This window comes from Tachyglossus aculeatus, chromosome 1 (genome assembly GCF_015852505.1).
Source record: "Tachyglossus aculeatus isolate mTacAcu1 chromosome 1, mTacAcu1.pri, whole genome shotgun sequence".
Taxonomy (NCBI): domain Eukaryota; kingdom Metazoa; phylum Chordata; class Mammalia; order Monotremata; family Tachyglossidae; genus Tachyglossus; species Tachyglossus aculeatus.
The window spans coordinates 112,325,466-112,350,959 of record NC_052066.1 but is presented as its reverse complement, the minus strand read 5'-3'; the positions used below and the strand labels follow the sequence as shown (position 1 = coordinate 112,350,959).

The 25,494-nt window shown below is 42.7% G+C and overlaps 1 protein-coding gene across 3 annotated transcripts in view; it reads left to right on the top strand.

Moving 5' to 3' along the window:
• VSNL1 (visinin like 1) overlaps positions 1-25,494 on the top strand; it is a 200,943-nt gene that overhangs the window by 26,069 nt on the left and 149,380 nt on the right. The gene's annotated exons all lie outside the window — the stretch shown is intronic.

The following is a 25,494-nucleotide window of genomic DNA, read 5'->3' as shown; positions in this document are numbered from 1 at the left end:
GAGCCCGGGCTTTGGAGTCAGAGGTCATGGGTTCAAATCCCGGCTCTGCCAATTGTCAGCTGTGTGACTTTGGGCAAGTCACTTCACTTCTCTGTGCCTCAGTTACCTCATCTGTAAAATGGGGATTAAGACTGTGAGCCCTCCGTGGGACAACCTGATCACTTTGTAACCTCTCCAGCACTTAGAACAGTGCTTTGCACATAGTAAGCGCTTAATAAATGCCATCATTATTATATGTGACTTTGGACAAGTCACTTCTTTGTGACTCAATTACCTCATCAGCAAAATGAGGATTAAGACAGTGAGTCCAATACAGTCCATGGACTGTATCTAACCTGGTTAGGTTGTATCTATCCTGTTGCTTAGCACAGTGCCTGACACGTAGAAGTGCTTAGCACACAATAAATGTGTGTGTACATGTATATATAATACGTAGATACACATAAACACACACACACACACTGCAGTCAGTCATCTGCATTCAGTATCCATTCTTTTGTGGCTATTAAAAATACAGCATAGAAATTTCAGTCCAAAAAGTATTCTCTCCAACATTCCTATTTCATCTATTACCAAATTCAAAACATGTGAATAGCATCATACAAGGTAGAATCTCCTTAAAATATGAGAGGAACTCATTGATCTGTCCTTTTAATGTGTGAAAATCCTACACAATATGTTCTATCAGTTGAACATCCTACACTCTTTCATGGAAAAGTTGTTATATTTGAGAACATCTGCTACAGTCTGGAGCTTGAAAGTTCTTCACTTGAAGTGTTCTTCAGTTTTATTATTCTCGGAAAGGTTTTGAAACATCTTACTATTACTGAAAAAGTATCATTTATGTCTATGCCTTGAGGAGTACCAACCTGACTGAAAATTAGGCCAGCTTTATTAACATCATTACTAAAAGATTTCTTAATTAAGGTGCAGCGATAGAGTTCACTGTTTAGGGAATGATAAACTTTAAATAAGATCTTTATTGTTCACTATTTTTTTTGTTGGACAAAGCTAATTCAAATTCAAGATGCATAGCAAGGTTCACTATAGGAGTTGGATATTCAGTACAATGAAAATGGCATAAAAGTGTTTTGACTTGGGGTGAAAATCAATGGGAATGCCCTTTTTCTTTTCCTATTTACAGCTACACATTTTCACTTCATTGCGGTTATCTAAATGTGTTTTGTAGGATCTGTTGCATCAAAACTTGGAAGCTGGTTCAGTATTGACATTAATCTTTCAATCCCTTTGTTCACTTTTGGGAATGGGTAAAGAAGAATGTAGCAATAATTCCAATAGAATAATTACAGTAAATGTAAAGGTATTGGAAAGATTATTTAGCCTACTCTCATTTTCTTTAAAAAAAACCCCAAATGAATCTTAATATAATGGAGTTTTGAATAATAATAATAAAGACGGTATTTGTTAAGCACTAACTATGTGCCAAGCACTGTTCTAAAAGCTGAGCCCTGTTCTAAGCACTGAGCACTCAAGACGGATGTATTGCCCAACAGATGCTTTCTCCAAGAATAAATTTTCATGATGTTTTTATGAACTAGGCAGGATGAAATATAACAATTTTAAAAGGAAGTTTTTCTTTCAAAGTACATTAAATATTGTGGCAGTTCTTTACAGATGAATATTGCTTCCAGTTGACTATAGTGAAAATCTAAAATGAAAACATTCAGGACCAAAATTTATGTTTTATGAAAAGGTGCTAAAGTACTTTATTTTTATCTGTTACAAATGGCTAACATGTCTGGAATTGTCCAGTTCCTGCAAAGTCAGTTGTGAAATGAACATTTATCAATCTCCATACTCTTGTTATTTCTCTTGTAAGAACAATTCCTGCAAGATAAATAATTTTGAATCTCAGTAAACATGAGCTTCCTTTTGAGTAACCAGCACAGTCCTACCTTTTTATTTTTTATTTTTCAGCTTCTGAGCACGCTGAGTCAGTTACCCAAAATATCTTCTAAATATTTGTCAACTGAGCTTTTAAAAATCCAATTTACTTAAACTGAGAAGAAATGGATACTTATAAGGATGTAAAAATTTCAAAAACAGTGCTTCTAACCTTGACCGTAATACACTTCTATTTTTTTTTAATTCCCAGAGTGCTTTTGTGAATAACTGTACTGAATTCTGCTCAAGGTGAATATTATTCCTTATTAATAGAGCATATGAAACTTCTCCCCAATAACCTATTTATCTTCCATTCCATTCTCTGGACTTGGTTGCACTCTGTAACATTTTTGGACTTTTTGATTTCATTTTCTTTTTGTTGAAGGGTTGGGGGCAGGTGTCCCAAATTAAATTGATCTTGAAAGTTGAAGGCTATGTGTTTTGTTTTGTTTTTTAACTTGATTTTGATCACATCTCTATTTTCTATGTATCTTATATGGGACATCAGCTTCCCATGTTGTACTCTTCCAAGTGCTAAGTATAGTGCTCTGCACATAGTAAGCACTCAATAAATTGATTGAATGGTATATAGGAGGTCGACAGGGAGGGAATAGGTGAAATAAAGGCTTTCTTGGGGAAGAACTCTTGGAGGAGATGGGATTTTTGATTGAATGGTATATTGGAGGTCGACAGGGAGGGAATGGGTGAAATAAAGGCTTTCTTGGGGAAGAACTCTTGGAGGAGATGGGATTTTAATAAGACTTTGATGGTGGGATGAGCTATTGTCGAATAGGAAGTGGGAGGAATTTCCAGGATGTGGACAAGGGTTCGGAAACAGGGTAGACAAGATTGGTGTTACAGGAGCAAAGTGAGGAAATCAGTGAGTTAAAATGGAAGGGGCTACGTGACTGAGTGCTTTAAAGCCATTGATAAAAAGTTTCTTTTTGGGGCAGAGGTGGATGAGCAACCACTGGAGTTACTTGAGGAGTGGGGAAACATGGACTGAATGGTTTTACAGAAAAATGATCTGGGCAGCGGAGTAAATTATGGGCTGGAGTGGAAAAAGACAGGAGGCAAGGTGGTCAGTGAGAAGGTTGTTGCAGTAATCATGGCAGGATAGGATATGTGCTTAGATCAACATGGAGCAATTGGAATGGAGAGGAAAGGGAGAATTTTAGTGATTGTTTTGATAGCAGAGCCAACAGTATTTGGTGATGGATTGAATTAAGGGGTTGAATAAAAGAGATGAGTGGAGGATAATGCCGAGGTTATGGGTTTGTGAGAATGGGAAGATAGTGGTGCTGTCTACAGTGATGGGAAAATTAGAGGACAGGGTTTGGGTGGGAAGACTGCTCTGCACACAGTAAGCACTCAAACACTATTGATTAATGTTTCTAGACTATGAGCCCATTGTTGGGCAAGGATTGTCTCTACCTTTTGCCAAATTGTACTTTTCAAGCGCTTAGTACAGTGCTTTGCACACGGTAAGCGCTCAATAAATACGGTTGAATAAATGAATGTATTGTGCTCTAATTGGTTGAAAGTCAAACCAATTTCCTCTTGGAACTCGCATTATTAAATGAGGGATTAGTTTCTGAACCAAAATGAAATCCTGTGTTTCTACCAAAATCACTCTGAATTTTTGTACTTGGTTAATTAATAATTAAATACTTGATTCAGTTTTTCATTTCAGTTTTTCAGTGAATCAGTTTTTCATTTTCCCTGGTTACTCTGCTTCTTAGCCACTTTACCCCTATTCTCTCCTTAGTAAACTCTCCTTCTTTCTCTCCCACCACCAGCACTTGAAGCTTTTTAAGTTTGCCCTTTCCTTGCAGTTTCCATAAAGTGCCTTTTCATTTCTTCCCTCCTCAGTGCCCGTGCACCTCCGTTTCTTCCCTCCTCAGCACCTGTGACCCTAGAGCCAGTGACATAAAAGAAACCTGTCTATACTGCCAAAACTGATGTGTTGTAAAGTTGGAACACATTATCTTCATTTCATCGTAACTCAAAACGTCTAAATCGTATCTATCAATCCTTTACTGTGTGCACTCGAAGAGTACAGTGGAGGTAGACTTGACCCCTGCCCACAAAGATAAATAATATTAATAATTGTGATATTAAGTGATTACTATGTGCCAGGCACTGTATTGAGCGCTAGGGTGGATACAATCAGATTGGGCTGGGCACAGTCCCTGTCCCATATGTTGCTCCAATCTCACTTCCCATTTTACAGATGAGGGAACTGAGGCACAGAGAAGTGAATTGACAAGTGGTAGAGCCGGAATTAGAACCCATCACCTTCTGATTCTTAGGCCCTTGTGCCGTGCTACTTCTCTGCTTCTCTGTCATGCCCAAAAGGGGTTTACAATCTAATGAGCTCCACAGGTTTGAAATCATTTACCAATAATTGGAAGAAGTGCCAAAAGAGAGAATTTAAATCAGCATGCTACTATTACTAGAAATACATGATCCCTACCCTCAAGGAACTTACAGTCTAGCTATGGGGCAGTAACTGAAATAAATTAGCAGTACTGGGAAGCAACAGGAAGTACATGAATGCTACTGGGAGGCGCGGAAGAGGAGCAGAGTGAGTAGCCGAATGTTTAGGTGATGCCCAAATGCTGAAGTGGCAGATGGAGGAGAAATGGAGTGGGGAGATAAGGGACTAATCAGGGATGTCCTCCTGAAGGAAGTGTGATTTCAGAAGGGCTTTTAAGATGGAGAGAGCAGTGGGCCGTCAAGATGGGGAGTGAGTTCCAGGCAGAGGGAGGGTGTGAGTGAGAGACATAAGAAGGAGGCTCACAGTGATAAAGTTAGTTTGAGGGAAATAATAATAATGGTATTTTCTTAAGCGCTTACTATGTACCAAGCACTGTTCTAAGTGCTGGGGTAGATACAAGGTAATCAGGTTGTCCTACGTGGGGCTTACAGTCTTAATCCCCATTTTACGGATGAGGTAACTGAGGTACAGAGAAGTTAAGTGACTTGCCCAAGGTCACACAACAGACAAGTGGCGGAGCCGGGATTAGAACCCATGTTCTCTGACACCCAAACTCTGGCTCTTTCCACTAAGCCACGTGAGCTCCTATTTGGTGCTTGGGCAGTGAAAGATAAAGAAAAAGGTAAAACAAACCAACTACTCTGGATGAAATGTCCCGTGACAGTCAGCACTGCATTATTTTGCGAGGGGAACATGTTCTCTGAGGAGGCTCAATTGGTTCTCTTGGAACAAGAAGCCTCGACTCTCCAGGAACTTTCCGTTCTCAAGTTGGGTTGTGGGGCTTGCAGCTTGACTCACCCCCTGTGCATGCCCGCAACCTGCTTTGACTGATGCCTGCGCACGCCCACGACCCGATTTGACCCACACCCAGCACATGCCCTCAACCTGATTTGACTAACTCCCGGCACACGCCCGCAACCTGAGTTCGATCCATGCCCAGCGAGTGCCCACAACCTATTTTGACCTACACCCAGCCCGTGCCCGCAACAGGTTGGACCGACACCGGGCCATGTCCCATCCAAGGAAGCAGCATGGCCTAGTGGGTAGAGCTCGGGTCTGGGATTCAGAAGGACCCTGGTCCTAATCCCGGCTCCGCCACTTGTCCACCGCGTGACCTTGACAAGTCACTTCACTGTGTTTTAGTTCCCTCCTCTGTAAAATGGGGGTGAAGACTGTGAGGCCCATGTGGGACATGGAATGTGTGCAACCTGAGTAGTTTGTATCCACCCCAGCTCTTAGAATAGTGAGTGCCTGGCACACAGTAAGCATGTAATAAGTACCGTTATTATTATTGTTTATTATTCCGATGGACCTCGGTTCCCTAAATCCCCCACCTGGTTCTGCTCCCAGTGCAGGATGAGAGCCTGTGTTGGACAGAGCTAGTAGTGTCCACCTGTGTTGGCCCACAGAACCTCACTCCAAAAGGAAAACTACAGGGCCGTTCTCCCCCTTTTCCCGACCCCTCTCCCCGCTGAGTGTTGTTCCAGCAGTAGCACTGCGTGGAGTTTTCAGTAGGGCATGTAAGGGAAGGGTTCCTTTATCCGTTCCTTCTAGATTGTGAGCCCGCCTTCTAGACTGTGAGCCCGCTGTTGGGTAGGGACCGTCTCTATATGTTGCCAACTTGTACTTCCCAAGCGCTTAGTACAGTGCTCTGCACACAGTAAGCGCTCAATAAATACGATTGAATGAATAAAGAAATGATATGTTCTCTGCTCACAAGGAGTCACCTGATGCTCTAATGGAGGAGGCCAACAAAATCAAAATAACTAAGTGCTGAGGAGATACAAAATAATCACATTAGGTGCTAGAGTTGGCTGAAGGGTGACATGGCTTTGGTTGTGGGAAAATAATCAGGGAGGGCTTGTTGGAGGAGGTGGGGTTTTAGGAGGGCTTTGAATGTGGGGAGAGCTGAGGTTGGTCTGATGTGAGGAGGGAGGCTCATGCCAAGGTGGAAGACCTTGGAAACTGGGAAGATGGTGGTAGTGTCATCTGTACTGGGAGAGTTAAGGGGAGAGCACCCCTTGGAAAATGTGGCCCAGTCATGAAATAGGCATGAATGAGATCCCTTCTGTGCTCAATGAAGGGAAAGTTAATTTAGTATTTCACTCAGCTGCCTGGATCATTTTTCTAAAAAAATGAAAAATGTTTTGCACACATCCCACTATTACCCTTCTTCTCTGCATGAAGCAGAAGCTCTTCACTCTTGACTTTTAAGGCACTCAATCAATGAGAGCTAACCTTTGCTCCTAGAAACCCTCGCCTTTCCTCTCCTGACCCTCCATCCGGACCCTCATGGAGACCTGAGACCCTCCCACCCCGATCCCACCCATCCTTCTAGACTGGTAGCCCATTGTTGGGTAGGGACCGTATATTTGGCTGATTTGTACTTCCCAAGCGCTTAGTACAGTGCTCTGCACACAGTAAGTGCTCAATAAATACGATTGAATGAATGAACCTTCTCACTTGATCTCGCCTAATTCGCCGCTGACCCCTGGCCCACATCCTACCCCTGGCCTGGAACACCCTCCCTCCTCAAATCCGCCAAACATTCACTCTGTCCCCTTTCAGAGCCCTACTGAAGGCACACCTCCTCCAAGAGGCCTTCCCTATTCCTCATCTCCCTCTCCGTTCTGCGTCACCATGACTCCCTCCCTGTGCTCCTCCCCGCCCCCTGCCCCACAGCACTTATATATAGGTATACTTTGTAATTCTATTTGTTTATATTGAGTGCTTTGCACATAGTAAGTGCTTAATTTTTTTTTTAAGGAGGCTTTCCCAGACTGAGCCCCCTCCTTCCTCTCCACCTCCTCCCCCTCCCCCTCCCCCCGCCTTACCTCTTTCCCCTCCCCACAGCACCTGTATATATGTATATGTTTGTATGTATTTATTACTCTATTTTAGTTGTACATATTCTATTTTATTTTGTTAATATGTTTTGTTGTCTGTCTCCCCCTTCTAGACTGTGAACCCGCTGTTGGGTAGGGACCGTTTCTATGTGTTGCCAACTTGTACTTCCCAAGTGCTTAGTACAGTGCTCTGCACACAGTAAGTGCTCAATAAATATGATTGAATGAATGAATGAATGATGCCAGTTTACTTGTATTGATGTCTGTCTCTCCCCCAGACTGTGAGCCATTTGTGAGCAGGGATTGCCTTTTTATTACTGTACTGTACTTTCCAAGCACTTAGTACAGTGCTCTGCACACGGTAAGTGCTCAGTAAGTACGATTGAAATGAATTGGATGATATTTATTGAGGGCTTACTACTTACAAAGCCCTGTACTAAGCCCTTGGGAAGGTACAATAGAACAGAATTAGCAAATAGCTGTCTCCCACCTAACAATCCTTGCTTCTCTCTTCTACAATCCAGTCCACATACTTGGCTCCTCTAATGCCCATCCACTTCCTTTGCCTCACTTTAATCTGTCTTGTGGTCAGTCCCTTGCTCTTGCCCTCCATCTTGTCTGGAACTCCCTCCTCCTTCATATCCAGCAGACCACCACTCACCCCATCTTCAAATCCCTACTGAAATCGTATTTCCTTCAGGAATCCTTCTAATATGGTATTTGAGTGCTTGCTAAGTATCAAACTCTGTTCTTGCTGGGGAAGACACAATTCAAATCAGTTCGGACACAAGTCCCCATCCCACATGGGGCTCACAGCCTCAGTAGAAGAGAGATCTGGTATCAAATCCCCATTTTATAGGTGAGGAAACTGAGGCCCAGAGAAGTTAAGTGACTTGTCCAAGGTCCCACAGCAGTTAAATGGTGGAGGTGGGATTAGAATCCAGGTCCTTACATTTATTCATTGTCGTATTTGTTGAGCATTTACTGTGTTCAGAGCACTGTACTAAGCTCTTGGGAAGTACAAATCGGCAACATATAGAGACGGTCCCTACCCAACAATGGGCTCACTTTTAGAAGGGGTGACAGACAACAAAACAAGTCCTGTGACTAACCTCTCATCTCCCTAAGCCAACTGATACTCACCCTACCTCCAACCCCACGGCACTTACAAGTATATCTTTATATACTGGTGCTTCCCCTACCTGCAATTTGTTTCAGTGTTTGTCTCTCCTACTAGATTGTAAATTCTTTGGGGACAGTGATTGTATCCATACATTGAGTTGTACTCTCCCAAGTGCTCAGTGTAACATTCTTCACGTAGTAACATTGTTGGGTAGGGATTGTCTCTATCTGTTGCTGAATTGTACTTTTCAAGCGCTTAGTACAGTGCTCTGCATATGGTAAGCGCTCAATAAATATGATTGAATGAATAAGTGCTAAATGAATAAATACCATTGATTTTATTAATTGATTTGAAAGTGGATAATGAAAATTTGCCAAAGTCTTGGGTAATGGGAGGAAATTTAATTCTGTCAGAATCCTGTATAACTGTAGATACAATTGTTCCTATATTTAATGATGGCATTTATTAAGCGCTTACTATGTGCAAAGCACTGTTCTAAGCGCTGGGGAGGTTACAAGGCGATCAGGTTGTCCCTCGGGGGGCTCACAGTCTTCATCCCCATTTTTACAGATGAGGTAACTGAGGCCCAGAGAAGTTAAGTGACTTGCCCAAAGTCACACAGCTGACAATTGGCAGAGCTGGGGTTTGAACCCATGACCTCTGACTCCAAAGCCCATGCTCTTTCCACTGAGCCACGCTGCTTCTCCACTGTGCAACAGTATTTGCAACTATTTGCAACAGTTTTGTATATTCAAATAGGTAAGTGATCCATTCACCTAAGAACAATTGAGAATTGTAATTACTCCCAAAGGCCAGGTCCTGGGTGTGCCCCTGAAAGGTATTATTACCTGTTTCTCAAAATGATTCAGCCCATTCTAGGTATAATGGGTTAGAGGGATTATGGAGCCAGTTCTTTAACTTCCTTTGTCTTCCTTAGACTTGCTGTTTTAATAATAATACTGGCTTTTATTTAGGGCTTACTATGTGCAAAGCACTGTTCTAAGCGCTGATAATAATAATGATGGCATTTATTAAGCTCTTACTATGTGCAAAGCACTGTTCTAAGTACTGGGGAGGTTACAGGGTGATCAGGTTGTCCCACAGGGGGCTGTCTTAATCCCCATTTTACAGATGAGGTAACTGGGGCACAGAGAAGTTAAGTGACTTGCCCAGAGTCACACGGCTGACAATTGGGGGAACTGGGATTTGAACCCATGACCTCTGACTCCAAAGCCTGCACTCTTTCCACTGAGCCATACTGGTTTTTTTTCCTTTCTGAGCTCTTATATGGGATTCCTTAAACCCACTACTAGAATCCACTCCCAAAAAGTCTTTCTGATCCAGGCCCTGTAGCCACTTTGGGTTTTCAGGCATTCATTTTGAGTGGCTAATAAAAAACTGGTGGGCCAGTCTGAAATGTCAGGGTGGACAAAGCCAGCATTAGAATTCTAGTAGTCAATATTTATTTTGATATTCAGACCAAATACCAAGAGTTGCGTTACTCTGTTCTCAGTTTACATCCAGAAAGGCAGTTCCTTTTGTAAAAATAAGGTTTTAGCATCTGGCACTTTGGGCTGCTACTAGCTTTTATGCTTGGGGCAAGTCTTCCGATTTCATGAATCTGCTATTCAGATATCAAAAGGAAGCTTTCAAAATGAATCGCTCACAAGCAGCAGCTTAAATGTATCATGAGGCAGTGGGATTAAAAGCGTTTGAGTCTTTCAAGCAATCAGACTTCTAAAGTCCCTTGACAATTAATTAGCAGATTTATTTTCACAATTATTTAAATAAACTGGATGTAGGCTAACTAAATGCACTGGTCAGTCACAGCCTGAAAGAAAATGCCTCAAAGTAAATTCTCTTACCAATCCCTCACCTCCGTCCTTTCCTCTGGGGAAAAAACAGGTAATAACCAATTGCCAATAGAATCATATATTCATAAAGCTTCTGTCTTTGAAGAATCCGTAGCATTGTGGTCTACAACATAATTCAGACTGTCCCCTAACGGATAGGAAAGAGTTTGTGGCATCGTTTCCCTGTCCCCCCCACCCCCCAAACAATGTGATTGTCATGTTGTTTGCTCCTTCGAATGGACAGTTTGCAATGCAGTGGACAAAAACCATTTTTTTTTCCTAGTCTTTCTCCCCGCCTTTTTCTAACCTGTTACATCACCTCAAATCTCTTTGATATTTTCATCCTGTGTATTTTTGAATTGTCTCCAAAACCTTTCCTCATTTGTTTCTCAAATAAAAGTTGCCTCAAGATCTCCGGAGACCTTTCTTTACTGATCATTTGAGCCATCTCTTTCATCAATATCTCTGCTCCCCTTTTAATTGTTTCTGGTCTTTCTATGCCTTTCTCTGACTGAGGTGCACAAAGCCAAACAGCATGTTCCCTGGTCCTGCATAGACGTTTCCACACTGACTGTGGGCTCCCTCTTCGCTAATTTGCGTGCCATATTACTAAAATGGGGAGTAGCACGCTTGACCTTGGAGCGGAGTTCTGACAGGATAACAATAATAATTGTGATATTTAAGTGCTTATTATGTGCCAAAAACTTTACTTAGCACCAGGATAAATATGAGATAATCAGATCACCAAGTCTCTGTCCTACATGGAGTTCATGGTCTTAAGTAATAGGCAGAACGGTGTGGCATAGTGGAATGAGCACAGGCTTGGGAGTCAGTGGACCTGGATTCTAATCCTGGCTCTGCCACTTGTCTGCTGTGTGACCTTGGGCTAGTCATTTCACGTGCCTCTGCCTCTAATTCCTCAACTGGAAAATGAGGATTTCTCTTACTTACACTGTGAGCTCCATGTGGGACAGAGACTGTGTCCAATGTAATTAACTTGTATCTATATAAGCACTTAGAAAAGTGCTTGACACCTAGTAAGTGCTTATCAGATAACAGAATTGTTATTTTCATCTCCATTTTTACAGATGAGGAAACTGAACACAGGCTTGGGAGTCAGAAGGATCTGGTTTTCAATCCCAGCTCCGCTGCATGTTTGCTATGTGATCTTAGGCAAGTCACTTTGCTTCTCTGTGCCCGTTACCTCATCTGTAAAAGGAGGATTAAGATTTTGAGCCGCATGTGAGAAAAGGACTGCGTCCAACCCTATTATCTCATATCTACCCCAGCACTTAGAACAGTGCCTGGCATGTGGTACATGCTTAACAAATACCATAAAAAACAAACAAAAAAAATTGAGGCACAGAGAAGTTAAATGACTCAACTCAGTCACAGAGTTGACTCAGTCTGTGTCACAGACTGTGACACAGTGTCACAGTATCACAGTGTCACACTGTGACACAGACTGTGTCACAGACTGTGACTGTGTCAACTCAGTCACAGAGTCACAGAGCAGGCAAGTGGTGGAGCTGGGATTAAATAGAATGCTGATCTGCCCCTTATGTACACCCTTGCTCCCCAATCAGTCAATCAATCAATCGTATTTATTGAGCACTTACTGTGTGCAGAGCACTGTACTGAGCGCTTGGGAAGTACAAGTTGGCAACATATAGAGACAGTCCCTACCCAACAGTGGGCTCACAGTCTAAAAGGGGGAGACAGAGAACAAAATCAAACATACTAACAAAATAAAATAAATAGAATAGATATGTACAAGTAAAATAAATAAATATGGAGTCTAAAAGTCTAAAAGTCCCCACATCTTCTCTCCTCCAAGTGGAGCCTAGCTACAGCTCCAGGGTAGTGAGCAGAGCCATAAAGGTGAGGGGACACAGAGATGAGAACTATTATCACTTTACCTAAAAGTGATGTCCCTTTGCTCATAGCCCAAGAGCAAAGCAACTTTCTGATGCTAATAAAAACATTGAAATTTCTAAGGCCTCTCCCACCCATCATTTTCATAATACTTTTTTGCCCCTTAAGGTTCCTTTTGTTTTATTTTAACAACTCTGTTGTATCTTTGTCCATTTTGACTACTTTAAGCCCAATTTTATGTTAGTGGCACTGAAGCTCCCAGTGCACGTAAGTGCCTGTTGTACAGGATTGAATCTGGAAGAAAGAAAGGGATCTTGATGGAAACCCAGCAAAATGCACTCCAGTCATGTAGATTCTAAGGCAGGGATCATGTCTACCAACTTTGTTGTAATATGTTTATCCAGGTGTGTAGCCCAGTGCTCGAAACTCAGTAAGCACTCAGTAAATACCATTGATTGATCATTCTTCTCGCTTTATTCCACCCTCTTCCCTCCTCTCTCCTGAATTTCTTCTCAAAAGCCTGCCAAGATTCACTTATGTACATACTACAAATTGTGTATTAAACTATATGATATATTTTTATTATGGATAAAAATTATATATTATTTTGTCTCACCCTCCAGACCAAATTTGAGGTGCTTGTTCTGGGCAGGGACTGTGTCTTTCAACTCTTATACTGTGCTCTCCCAAGCCCTTAGTACAGTCCTCTAGACTTAAACTCGTTGTGGGCAAGGAACATGTCTACCAACTCCATTGTAATAGTAACAATAATTGTGGTATTTGTTAAGCTCTTACTGTGTGCCAGGCACTGTAGTAAGCGCTGGAGTGGAGTCAAGGAAATTGGGGTAGACACAGGCCCTGTCCTGCCTGGGAATCACAGTCATAGTCCCCATTTTACAGAGGAGGTAACTGAGGCAGAGAAGAAGTGAAGTGACTTGCCCAAGGCTGCACAGCAGACAAGTGGCGGAGCCACTTCTGACTCCCAGGCCTGTGCTCTAACAACTATAACATGCTGCTTCTCCCAAGCGCTTAGTACAGTGCTCTGCAGACGGCAAGTGCTCCATAAATAAGATTGATTCATTGCTCTGCACATGCGGAGGTTGAATGAGAGGGAAGAGTCAAGGATAACCGCAAGGTTATGGGCTTGTGAGACAGGAAGGATGGCGGTGTTGTCTACATTGATGGAAATGCACTCAATAAATAACAATGATGATGATATTGATGCAAATAAAGTCTTTAAAACGTCCCACAATTCAGTCCCAATACTGAGCCAACGTATCCTTAGTAATAATAATAATTTGGTATTTGTTAAGCGCTTACTACGTGCAAAGCACTGTTCTAAGCGCTGGGGAGGATACAAGGTGATCAGGTTGTCCCATGTGGGGCTCACAATCTTAATCCCCATTTTACAGATGAGGTAACGGAGGCCCAGAGAAGTGAAGCGACTTGCCCAAAGTCACACAGCTGACAAGCGGTGGAGCCGGGATTTGAACCCATGACCTCTGACTCCAAAGCCCGGGCTCTTTCCACTGAGCCACACTGCTTCCCCAGTGGAAGCAGTGCAAGAGCCAATTCACCCATGGTTGGGAGTAGGATGGGTGTGTGTGTGTGTGTGTGTGTGTTTGTGTGTGTCTGTGTGTATGCATGTGCACATGTATCTGAAGAAGCTGAGATCCTGTCTTGCGCTGAAAAGACCTAGGCGTAACTGAACATCCATTAGACATTGCGGTTTGAAAAGCCCTGCTATTGGCCTAATGGAAAGAGCCCCGGGAACTGTGAGTCCTGAGTTCTAGTTCCAGTTCTACCTGCTAGGGTTAGATCACTAGTCTGCAAGGTTTCTGACAGAGGAACCACTTTAGGCATTCCTGGCTAAAGTGGGCAATGACTGTAGCAGGTCCCAGAATCACTGCCTGCCAAGTTTTGATGCTATAAGTCATTTAATCAGCAGGAGGCTGTGGTTATTTGGACTGCAAATGGGTCCAGTACATACAAAACTTCAGTGTGCACTTGACAAAGTAATGCACCTTTGTCCGTGTACTCTTTTCCTCAGTGACCGACATTGACGAGAGAGTGGGAATGACCACTATCACTGTAATTTAATTCCTAAACTCAGGTCCTTAATCCTGATGCCTTGGGACAGAAGCTTGTCTCTTGGTCCACTTCATTGTCATCACATATCACACTTGGCTTTGTTAATGTTTTCGCCACTCTGAGCACATGGGGCTGTTTTCTAAACTGCATCTTAAGATGCTAATCTCCCCAAAGCCCGACTTCAGGAGAGTAGCTTCTACTAGTTCATTTCTGTCCCACTGTGCTTGAGACTCTTATAATATTTTTATAAGGTCAATCAATCATATTGAGCGCTTACTGTGTTCAGAGTTCTTTGCTTAGCTTTTGGGAGAGTACAGTATAACATGTTTCCTGCCCACAATGAATTTACAGTCTAGGGTACTGTAAGACATGTTATGTTCTCTTTGCTGTGTGGGTCATATTTCATTTCATTGTTAAGTGCTACTTGTAGCTTCTGCAATTCTCCGATCTACTTTCATGTGCCACATAGAGAAGCTATGCAGTGACTGTTGACTTCCAGGACCTCATTTTTGATAGCACTGCCTTTCCATTTGATGTTAGCAAGAATTATCAACTAGAGCCTAGTGGAAAGAGCATGGAGAGTCATGAATTCTATTCCCAAATATATCTCTATCCTATTGTGAAACCCAGGGCAAGTCTCTGGGCCTCATTTTGTCATCTGTAAAATAAGGTTAAGATATTTGTTCTCCCTCCCCTTTAGAATGTGAAAATTGAGCCGGACAGAGGTATCTGATGTGATTAAAATAATAATTGTGCTATTTTCTTTACTGTGTGCTAAGTGCTGTACTAAGCACTGGGGTAAGTACAGTATATGCAGATAGGACACAGTTCCTGCCTGAAATGGGGCTCAGTCTAATAGGAGGCAAATATTTAATCCCCATTTTACAGATGAGGAAACTGAGACATAAGAAGTTAAATGACTAGCACTGGAGGGGCAGAGCTGGGATTAGAACCCGTGTCCTTTTGGCTCCCACCCTCATGCTCTTTCTAATTATCTTGTTTCTATCCCAGTGCTAAGCACAAAGTGAGAATGTAGTGAGTACCTTAACTAACTAATTGTGGAAGACAGAGAAGGAGCCTGTCCTAATGGATAGAGCACGGACCTGGGATTCTGAAGAACCTGGGTTTCAATCCCAGCTCCCCGACTTGTGTGCTGTTTGACCTTGGGCAAATCACTTAATTTCTCTGGGGCTCAGTAACCTCTTCTGTAAAGTGGGGATTAAGATTGTGAGCCCCATGTGGGGCATGGACTCTGTCCAACCTGATCATCTTTTATCGATCGCAGTGCTTAATACAGTTCTTGGAACAAAGGAAATACTTAAATGTATGCTCGTTGTGGGCAGGGAATGTGTCTGGTTTTTGTTGTACTCTCCCAAGTGCTTTGCACAAAGTAAGTGCTCTGTAAATACGATTGAATAAAATACCATTAATAAAAAAGACAGTAGTGAAAGAAATCAAGAAATTGGACTTTTCCATTGTAGATCCTGGTCTCTCAGCCATGCGAAAGTTTGGAAGGCACCACAACACTGTAGACCTTCAGTTTGATTTATGGTTATCACAGTCTGTGAATAGTAATAGTAATAATAATGGCATTTGTTAAGCGCTTACTATGTGCAAAGCACTGTTCTAAGCACTGGGGGGGATACAAGGTGATCAGGTTGTTCCATGTGAGGCTCACAGTCTTAATCCCCATTTTACGGATGAGGTAACTGAGACAGAGAGATGTTAAGTGACTTGCCCAAAGGCACACAGCTGACAAGTGGCAGAGTCGGGATTAGAACCCATGACCTCTGACTCCCAAGCCTGGGCTCTTTCCACTCAGCCACGCTGCTTCTATAATAGTAGTCAGTTCTCTATTGCTGATAATCTTTGTTTGGGCACAGGGTTTTCTTTGCAAAAGCCCATAAATTACCTTCATAAGACTTTGTGAAGCAGTTCATTCATTCATTCATTCAGTTGTATTTATTGAGCGCTTACTGTGTGCCGAGCACTGTACTAAGCACTTGGGAAGTACAAATTGGCAACATATAGAGACGGTCCCTACCCAACAGCGGGCTCACAGTCTAGAAGGGGGAGACAGACAACAAAACAAAACATATTAACAAAATAAATCGAATAAATATGTACAAATAAAATAGAGTAATAAGTACGTACAAACATATATACAGGTGCTGTGGGGAGGGGAAGGAGGTAAGGCGGGGGGAGGGGAGGAGGGGGAAGGAAGGAGGGGGCTCAGTCTGGGAAGGCCTCCTGGAGGAGGTGAGCTCTCAGTAGGGCCTTGAAGGGAGGAAGAGAACTAGCTTGGTGGATGTGGGGAGGGAGGGCATTCCAGGACAGGGGGAGTACGTGGGCCGGCGGTCGACGGCGGGACAGGCGAGACCGAGGCACAGTGAGGAGGCTAGTGGCAGAGGAGAGGAGAGTATGGGCTGGGCTGGAGAAGGAAAGAAGGGAGGTGAGGTAGGAGGGGGCGAGGTGATGGGCAGCCTTGAAGCCAAGGGTGAGGAGTTTTTGCCTGAAGCGTAGGTTGATTGGTAGCCACTGGAGATTTTTGAGGAGGGGAGTAACATGCCCAGAGCGTTTCTGGACAGAGACGATCCGGGCAGCGGCGTGAAGTACGGATTGAAGTGGGGAGATATAGGAGGATGGGAGATCAGAGAGGAGGCTGATGCAGTAATCCAGTCGGGATAGGATGAGCGATTGAACGAGCAGGGTAGCAGTTTGGATGGAGAAGAAAGGGCAGATCTTGGCAAGGTTGCGGAGGTGAGACCGGCAGGTTTTGGTGACGGATTGGATGTGAGGGGTGAACGAGAGAGCGGAGTCGAGGATGACACCAAGGTTGCAGGCTTGTGAGACGGGAAGGGTGGAAGTGGTGCCGTCAAAAGTGATGGGAAAGTCAGGGAGAGGGCAGGGTTTGGGAGGGAAGACAAGGAGTTCAGTCTTGGACATGTTGAGTTTTAGATGGCGGGCAGACATCCAGATGGAGTTGTCCTGAAGGCAGGAGGAGATGCGAGCCTGGAGGGAGGGAGAGAGAGCAGGGGCAGAGATGTAGATTTCATAATTAGTCATAATAATCTGCATGTTTTCTTCTTGTGTGTGTTCTTCTAGAACACAGTTATCAACATACAACAATTTATAGGGTAACCCTTAAGGACATTCAGTGAAATTCAGTGGATTTTTGTGGCAGGCAGGTAGTATATTTTGACAGCAGGTTCTAGATTCCTTCTTTCATTTTCAAGCATAGCAGTGTGGAATAGGTTGAACAGAAGTTGGTGTATTTCACAACCTGCTTTACTCTGCTCCCAAGCATTTAGTACTTAGCAGTTAGCACTTTGTGCAGAACAATAAAATGCTTTTTGTTCAGGCATCATGGGATGCTTTAAACAGCAAGATCAAAATGAACATAATTCATGACTAGAAGTACATCAAAGCCATAGACGACAAAAAAGTACCTTGTACTCTGCTCCCAAGCACTTAGCAAAGTGCTCTGCACACAGTAAATACTCAGTAAATGATTGATTTATTGATTGGTGATGGAGAAAGGATCAGGCTAAACATCCGCAAATCTTCAATCAGCCATACCCTCATAGAATAAATAGCATAAGGATCTTAGTGAGCCTTTCTAAAGCAGCCATTCATTCATTCATTCAGTTGTATTTATTGAGCACTTACTGTGTGCAGAGCACTGTACTAAGCACTTGGAAAGTATGAGTCGGCAACATATAGAGACGGTCCCTACCCAACAACGGGCTAGTCTGCTAGTTACCAGGGGTTAGGTCAGTTCTTTTGATAATATATTGCTTCTATAGGGACTACACATCAGTGTAGTAGCCTTGCTGTGAAGTGCTGTATTTTGGTGTGAATTTATATTCAAAGGTAGAGTATAGCACCTAGGCAAAAATACCAATGGTTGCTTGGGTCTCATTTGTTTAAAATACATGTATAATAATTTCAACTCATTTTCCCAGTAATATTGTAAGAAAATTTCTGCTTGCAACAAATGCCTGCTTTATCTGATATATTTCTATCTATCCAAATGGTTTGGATTTTTCAGTAACCTTTCAAAATTGTATTGGTTAAGTGCGTTCTAGGTGCCAGGCACTGTTCTGATCACTGGGGTAGATACACGTTAATCAGGTTGGACACAGTCCTGTCCCACATGGGGCTCACAGTCTTATTCCCTGTTTTACAGATGAGGTGAAGTGAAGTGACGTGTCCAAGGTCACACAGCAGACAAGTGGCAGATTCAGGATTAGAACCCAGCTCCTCTGTCTCCCAGTCCTGTGCTTTTTCCACTAGGCCGTGTTACCTCCCCATCTGGTTATTGCCTGCAGTTCTTTTGACCTCATTATTTTCAAGACTTTCAGAGTTATCCTTTTTTATTTTTTTAGTGAGCACTTAGAAGTATTTCTAGGCTATATTTTAGAAAATTAATGCCACATGGAACTCCCCATACTCCCTAGCCTCAATTTTCCAAAAAATCCTTCTTTTTATGACTTTTTGGCACGTGAGATGGGAGATGGTTGTGTACATTAGTTTGAGCAGAGGGCAGAGAATCAAAACTCGCCTGGCTTCTACTTCTGGCTCTGCTCGATCAATATGCATCCTTCGGAAAATCACTGGCTTTATCTGAAGATTTTTATTTCACTTTAATATTTCTTATTACTTGACTTCAGAATCCTTGGAATACTGGCAGTGCCAACTAATTCCTTACCATAGTCTGCCAGTTAGTTGATGGGGAGTGCGTGTCCTGTGAATGCGGCTGCTGACAAGAATGTGTGGTAATGTAGTAGTGTAGGGTTTGAAGCATGTCTCAACCTCAGACTGAGGGGAAAATGGCACTTTTTGGTACTCTTCAAAAACCCTACTCGGAATAGAATAAGCTTGGGAGAGGGACGTTCTAGAAGCCCAAATGCCTGCCAAATCAAACAAAACCAGAAAGTCTAATTTTTGTCCTAGCAGCCTTGGCATTGTCCCATTCAGCTGAGATATTTTTGTGCGGTACAATAAAACGCTTTGTTCAGGCATCACAGGATGCTTTAAACAGAAAGAGCAAGGACAAAATGAACATAATTCATGGCTAGAAGTACATCAAAGCCTTAGACTTAGACGACAAAATGCTGTACCTTGAATGCCATTTCATAAACATGTCCTGTCTATTTTGATAACAGTGCCAGCAAGTATCAAGAGTCGTGTGCTGAGAAACCTTTATGGCCAAACTTTGCTGAGTTCAGTGCACTGACCTGCGTCTTTCCTCTGTTCTTTTACCCCCATCCCTTTTTTATTGCGATGATGAGCCCGTTGGAAAAATTCAGAAGCGGGTCTTTGAGTCATCTTAAGATACCTTGCTGAGAGATATTTACAGAACAGAGATGCTGCCTTCTGAACATATCAGTGCAGCAAAACGTATGGCCCCCTCACCTGTTCTTGGTTTTTTTTTTTAATGCTCTAAACCTTTGGGAAAGCCATTTTCAGTTGCTTGGGAATTTACGCTATGTGACTACTTGCCTTCAGAAATTCTAATTTTCACAGGGAGTATTTTACTCATATTATGAGGCAAGGGTTTTGAGTGGCACGTGGGAAAACAGATTTGTGCTTATGTACTTAATAATTAAATGTTGTGAATAATTAATACCCAAGATGCTATTCACTCAGGTAATTTTCTTCTCCCACTGGATTGCCATATAAGGGAAAGTAGGAATTAAACTCTTAGAGATGAGGATGTAGACATGGAAGCACTTACTACTACTACTACTACTAATTATGGCATTTATTAACTTACTATGTGCAAAGCACTGTTCTAAGCGCTGGGCACTCTTCTAAGCACTGGACTGTTCTTATACACCAGAGGCACTCAATAAATTCCACTGATAATAATAGTAATGATGGCATTTGTTAAGCACTTACTATGTGCCAAGCACTGTTCTAAGCACTGGAGGGGATTCAAAGTAATCAGGCTGTTCCGCATGGGGCTCACAGTCTTAATCCCCATTTTCCAGATGAGGTAACTGAGGCACAGAGACGTTAAGTGACTTGCCCAGAGTCACACAGCTGACAAGTGACAGAGTCGGGATTAGAACCCATGACCTCTGACTCCCAAGCCTGGGCTCTTTCCACTGAGCCACGCTGCTTCTTGATGTAATAATAGTAAACATATTGAGTGCTCACTCCACGTGCACTCTAATAAACACTTGGGATAGTACAGCAGGAGCACTAGATACGTTCCCTACTCCAAGGACCTAATGACCCGGGTTGTAAAACATTATTAATTATACACCTAATGGTTTAATCTGATTGGGTCAAAAGTGCACATTTGAACTGCAGGAGTAGTTATTGCACTGTCTCACCTGCAGTATGCTATGTTTTTCTTATTGATGCAGCCTTAACTTACTAGGGGCTGAATGAGGAAAATTAAAAACTGTTTGAAATCTCCCATTCCCCATCATACAGGAAGATTTTATCCCTGTCTTCCATTCAATCCCATGGCATTTTCTTTCATGTTATCATGCTGGGTCAATCTACAAATTCCTTGTCTGTCTTTGTAATTGGTGTTTTGTCAGCTAAAAAATAAAATAGACTCAAGTACTAACTGTGTGTTCCTGTTCGTTCAGGAACCAAAGAAAACACTAAATTACCGACACTTACTCTCTGATGGCTCCTAATTTTCTGCCTAAAAACACACTTAAATCTCCCATGCCCTAAAACAACCTGTCCCTTGATCCAACTGCAGTGCGTAGCTATCGCTCCATCTCCTTTTACTTTTCCTGTCTAAACTTGAGCTGGTGGTTTATATCTGCTGCTTCCATTTATTCTCCTCCAACTCTCTCATTGACCTGCTACAGTCTGACTTTTGCCCTTTCACTCTACCGAGACTGCTGTCTCCAAAGTCATGAATGACCCCTTCTCGCCAAATCTAATGGGCTGTATTCTTCTGGGCCGCTTGTGACACTGTGGCCATCCGTTTTCCCTAAAAAAAACCAACTTCCTATCTTCTCCTACCTCTTTGGCCAATGATTCTCAGTCTCTTCTGTGGCCTCTGCCCCATCCTTTTAACAGTGTATCCCCTCCTATTCTCAATCTATGCTCACTTCCTTGTGGAGCTCATTCACCCCAACAGCTTCAACTACCACCACTGTGTGCATGATTCCTAAGTCTACCTCACTAGTCTTGACCTCTCTCCTATGTAATCTAATCTCTTTTGCATTCAAGGACATCTTTTCATTGATGTCCCACTGTCGCCTCAAGCTCAATATGTCCAAAATTGAATTCCACCCATATTTTTCCCATATTTTCTTCTCCTTATAATTTTCCCAGCACAGTTGATAATACCACCAGATTTTTTTTTCCTCTCTCAAACTCATAACCTTGAATTATCCTTGACTTCTCTCTCTCTTTTAGCCCTATATTCACTTGTTGGTTCTTCCTCTGTAATATTAATCAATGATATTTATTGGGCACTTACTATGTGCAGAGCACTGGACTAAGTGCTTGGGAGCGTACAGTACAACAGCTTTGGTAGACACATTCCCTGGAACATTTCCAGAATCTGCACCTTTTTCTCCATCCAAGCTGTCATCGTACTCATCTAAGGACTTGTCGCATCCCAACTCTTATATCAGCCTTCTCATAGACCTCCCTGCCTCCAGTCTTTCCCCTTTCCAGTTCATACGTCACTCTGTTTCCAGGATTATTTTCCTAAAACATCATTCTATGCACATTACCCCACTCATCAAAAACCTCCAGTGGTGGTTCATTCCTTGCCATGTTAAACAGCAACTTTTGAGCATTGGCTTTAAGGCACTCTTCCAGCCCTCTTCTCCTTAGTTGGCTTGCTTCTCTCTTAATAATAGTAATTGCGGTATTTAAGTGCTTAATATGTGCCAGGGACTGTACTGAGTGCTTGGGTGGGTATAAGCAAATTGGGCTGGACAGAGTCTCTGTCCCATATCGAGCTCACAGTTTCGTTCCCCATTTTACAGATGAGGTAATTGAGGCACAAGAAGTGAAGTGACTTGCTCAGGGTCACACAACAGGAAAGTGGCAGAGCCGGGATTAATGCCCATGACTTTCTGACTCCCGTGTCTGTGCTTGGCTGGCATGCTTCATTTCTTTCAAGCCGACCTACTCACTGGGCCTGTTCTTGTCTCTCTTGTCACCTCATGTTCACACCTTCCCTTTTGCCTGAAGATTCTTCTCTTCACATCCAGCTGGCTTACTGCTCCGCTCATCTTCAAGGCCCATTGTGAAATCACAACTCCCCCAGGAAGTCTTTCCAGATTAATCTCTCCTTTCCACTCTATTTCCTCTACTGTTTCCCCATCAGCGCTTCCACATTCCCTAAAACCTTGGGTACATTTATTGACACTCTAGTGCTTCCCCCTATGCATCACTTATTTTAAATGTCTGTCTTTTTTTTAAAGGGGCATTTTTTAAGTATTACTATGTGCCAGGCACTATTCTAAGCTTATCAGGTTGGACACAGTCCATGTCCCACATGGGGCTCACAGTCTCAGTCCCCATTTTACAGATGAGGTAACTAAGGCGAAGACAAGTGAAGTGATTTGTCCAAGGTCAAGTAGCAGACAAGGGCGTAGCCGGGATTAGAACCCTGGTCCTTCTGACTTCCAGCCCCAGGATCCTGGCTTCCCCCACTAGATTGTAAGCTTCTCAAGGGTAGTGGTCTACTATTATACTTGTTCAAGCAGTTAGTAAAATGCTCTGCACAAAGTCAGTGCACAATAAATACTATTTCTGGGCTCTCAGTAAGTGTGACGGACAACACAAAATAGAACAGTAGACTGATTAGGCCAAGTATGCACAGCTATTGAGATGCATTAGAGTTTTGAACTGGGAGACTCTGACAGTATGATGGACTAGTATTCATTGTCATATTTATTGAGCGCTTACTGTGTGCAGGGCACTGTACTAAGTGCTTGGGAAAGTACCATACAGCAATAAAAAGAGACAGTCCTGCCCACAAACAAGCTCACAGTCTAGACAATCCCTGCCCACAGTCTCTAGCTCACAGTCTAGAGACAAGTACAGACTAGTAATAATAATAATAATAATAATAATAATGGCATTTAAGTGCTTACTATGTGTGAAGCACTGTTCTAAGTGCTGGGGGGGATACAAGGTGATCAGGTTGTCCCCGGTGGAGCTCACAGCCTTAATCCCCATTTTACAGATGAGGTAACTGAGGCTCAGAGAAGTTAAATTCATGCATTCATTCAGTCGTATTTATTGAGTATTTATTATTTACTGTGTGCAGAGCACTGTACTAAGCGCTTGGGAAGTGCAAGTTGGCAACATATAGAGATGGTCCCTACCCAACAGCGGGCTCACGGTCTAAAAAGTTAAGTGACTTGCCCAAAGTCACACAGCTGATAGGTGGCAGAGCTGGGATTAGAACCCAAGACCTCTGACTCCCAAGCCCGGGCTCTTTCCACTGAGCCATGCTGCTTCTCTAGTACTCACTTCAGTTTGTCATTCAATCGTATTTATTGAACGCTTGCTGTTTGCAGAACACTGTATTCACTGTACTAAGAGCTTGGGAAGTACAAGTCAGCAACATATAGAGACGGTCCCCACCCACCAACGGGCTCATAGTCTAGAAGGGACTTTAGTCTGATAATATCTTCAATAATATTGTATTCTCCCAAGCACTTAGTACAATGCTCTGCATACAGGAAGCACTCAGTGTATACAACTGATCGATGTTACAGCACCACTGCGTGATCATACAAATATTGAAATTATCTCCAATTCTCCCTCTCAAATCTGACCACGCTAGAACTGTCTTTTTGGCTCCAAAATAGCGTTTTTCACAAGTAATCACCTTGGGTGGCATATATGATCTGAAATCCTTTCACAGTATACACAACTGAAGATCATTCTTTGATAGACTGTCACATTTGTGACCTATTGAACCAATTGTTATTTTCAGCTTGGCCTTTATCACAGTATTCCCAAAGCTTTTCCTTTAAAAAGATCAGCTTTCTCCTGATGGTCACACATAAGTTTTCCCAAGTTGCACCTATCTCCCACTTTACCAAAGTTCATGTTGTCCATATTTGTGCTTTGTGTTTATGTAAGGTTTCTTTTGTTCTCAGTCAAGTCTTCAGTTTTGCCCCATAAAATCAATAGTTTAAATGATAATAGTAATAATTGTGGCGTGTGAGTGCTTACTATGTGCCGGGCATTGTTTTAAGTGCTGAGATAGTTAAGATAATCAAGTTGGACACAGTCCTTGTCCCACATGGGGCTCACTGTCTTAATCCCCATTTTACAGACACAGAAAAGTGAAGTGACTTGCCCAAGGTCACACAGCAGACAAGTGGTGGAGCCGGGATTGGAACCCAGGTCCTTCTGACACCTATCCACTAGGCCACAACTGCTTTGTTACCCTCAATATTTTCTAACTTGTCAGCTTCTTCATAGAAGAGTAAAATGCCAAAAATCAAAATGCTTAGGGGTTTCTATTCCTAGAATAAGGAGTATTCCTTATACTTTATCCTTCCTTAGTCATGCACTTACTGAATTAATATGATGTTGCTCTTCACTTGTGCTTTATCTGGGAACAGAACTGTGCCATAGCCCATCATGATTAGGTGACTCCATCTCTATTCGATGGTTTTTCTACCTCCCCGCTACGTACTGTAAAATTCTGGAAAAAAACAACAAAAGTATTGTTGTTTCTAAGCAACCGTTTAGTTTTCCTTAAAATAATTCTGATAAAACTTCTTCGAAAAACATTCTCCTTCCTTTGGTTCTGTGTTGATTCGTGTCACTTTGAGAAGAGGAACTGCCCTAGATTTGATGCCGGTGTATGGCAGCTGCGTTGGGGGACATGCAATATGCGTCTTCAACTTAACTTGAGAAGCAGCGTGGCTCAGTGGAAAGGGCACGGGCTTTAGAGTCAGAGGTCGTGGGTTCAAATTCTGGCTCCGCCAATTGTTAGTTGTGTGACTTTGAGCAAGTCACTTAGCTTCTCTGGGCCTCAGTTCCCTCATCTGTAAAATGGGGATGAAGACTGTGAGCCCCCCGTGGGACAACCTGATCACCTTGTACCCTCCCCAGCGCTTAGAACAGTGCTTGGCACATAGTAAGCGCTTAATAAATGCCATCATTATTATTATATTACCCAAAAGATAGCAATATCCATCTGTCTTCTCCTAGTGGAGGCCCTTGGTGTAGAGTTCCTTCAGTGGGCAGGTCACGACATAAAACATCTTTAGTTTGGAGAGGGGAGATAAGAGAGCCACTGTACTTCTCATCTTCAGATTCCCCGTTTAATTCTTTCTA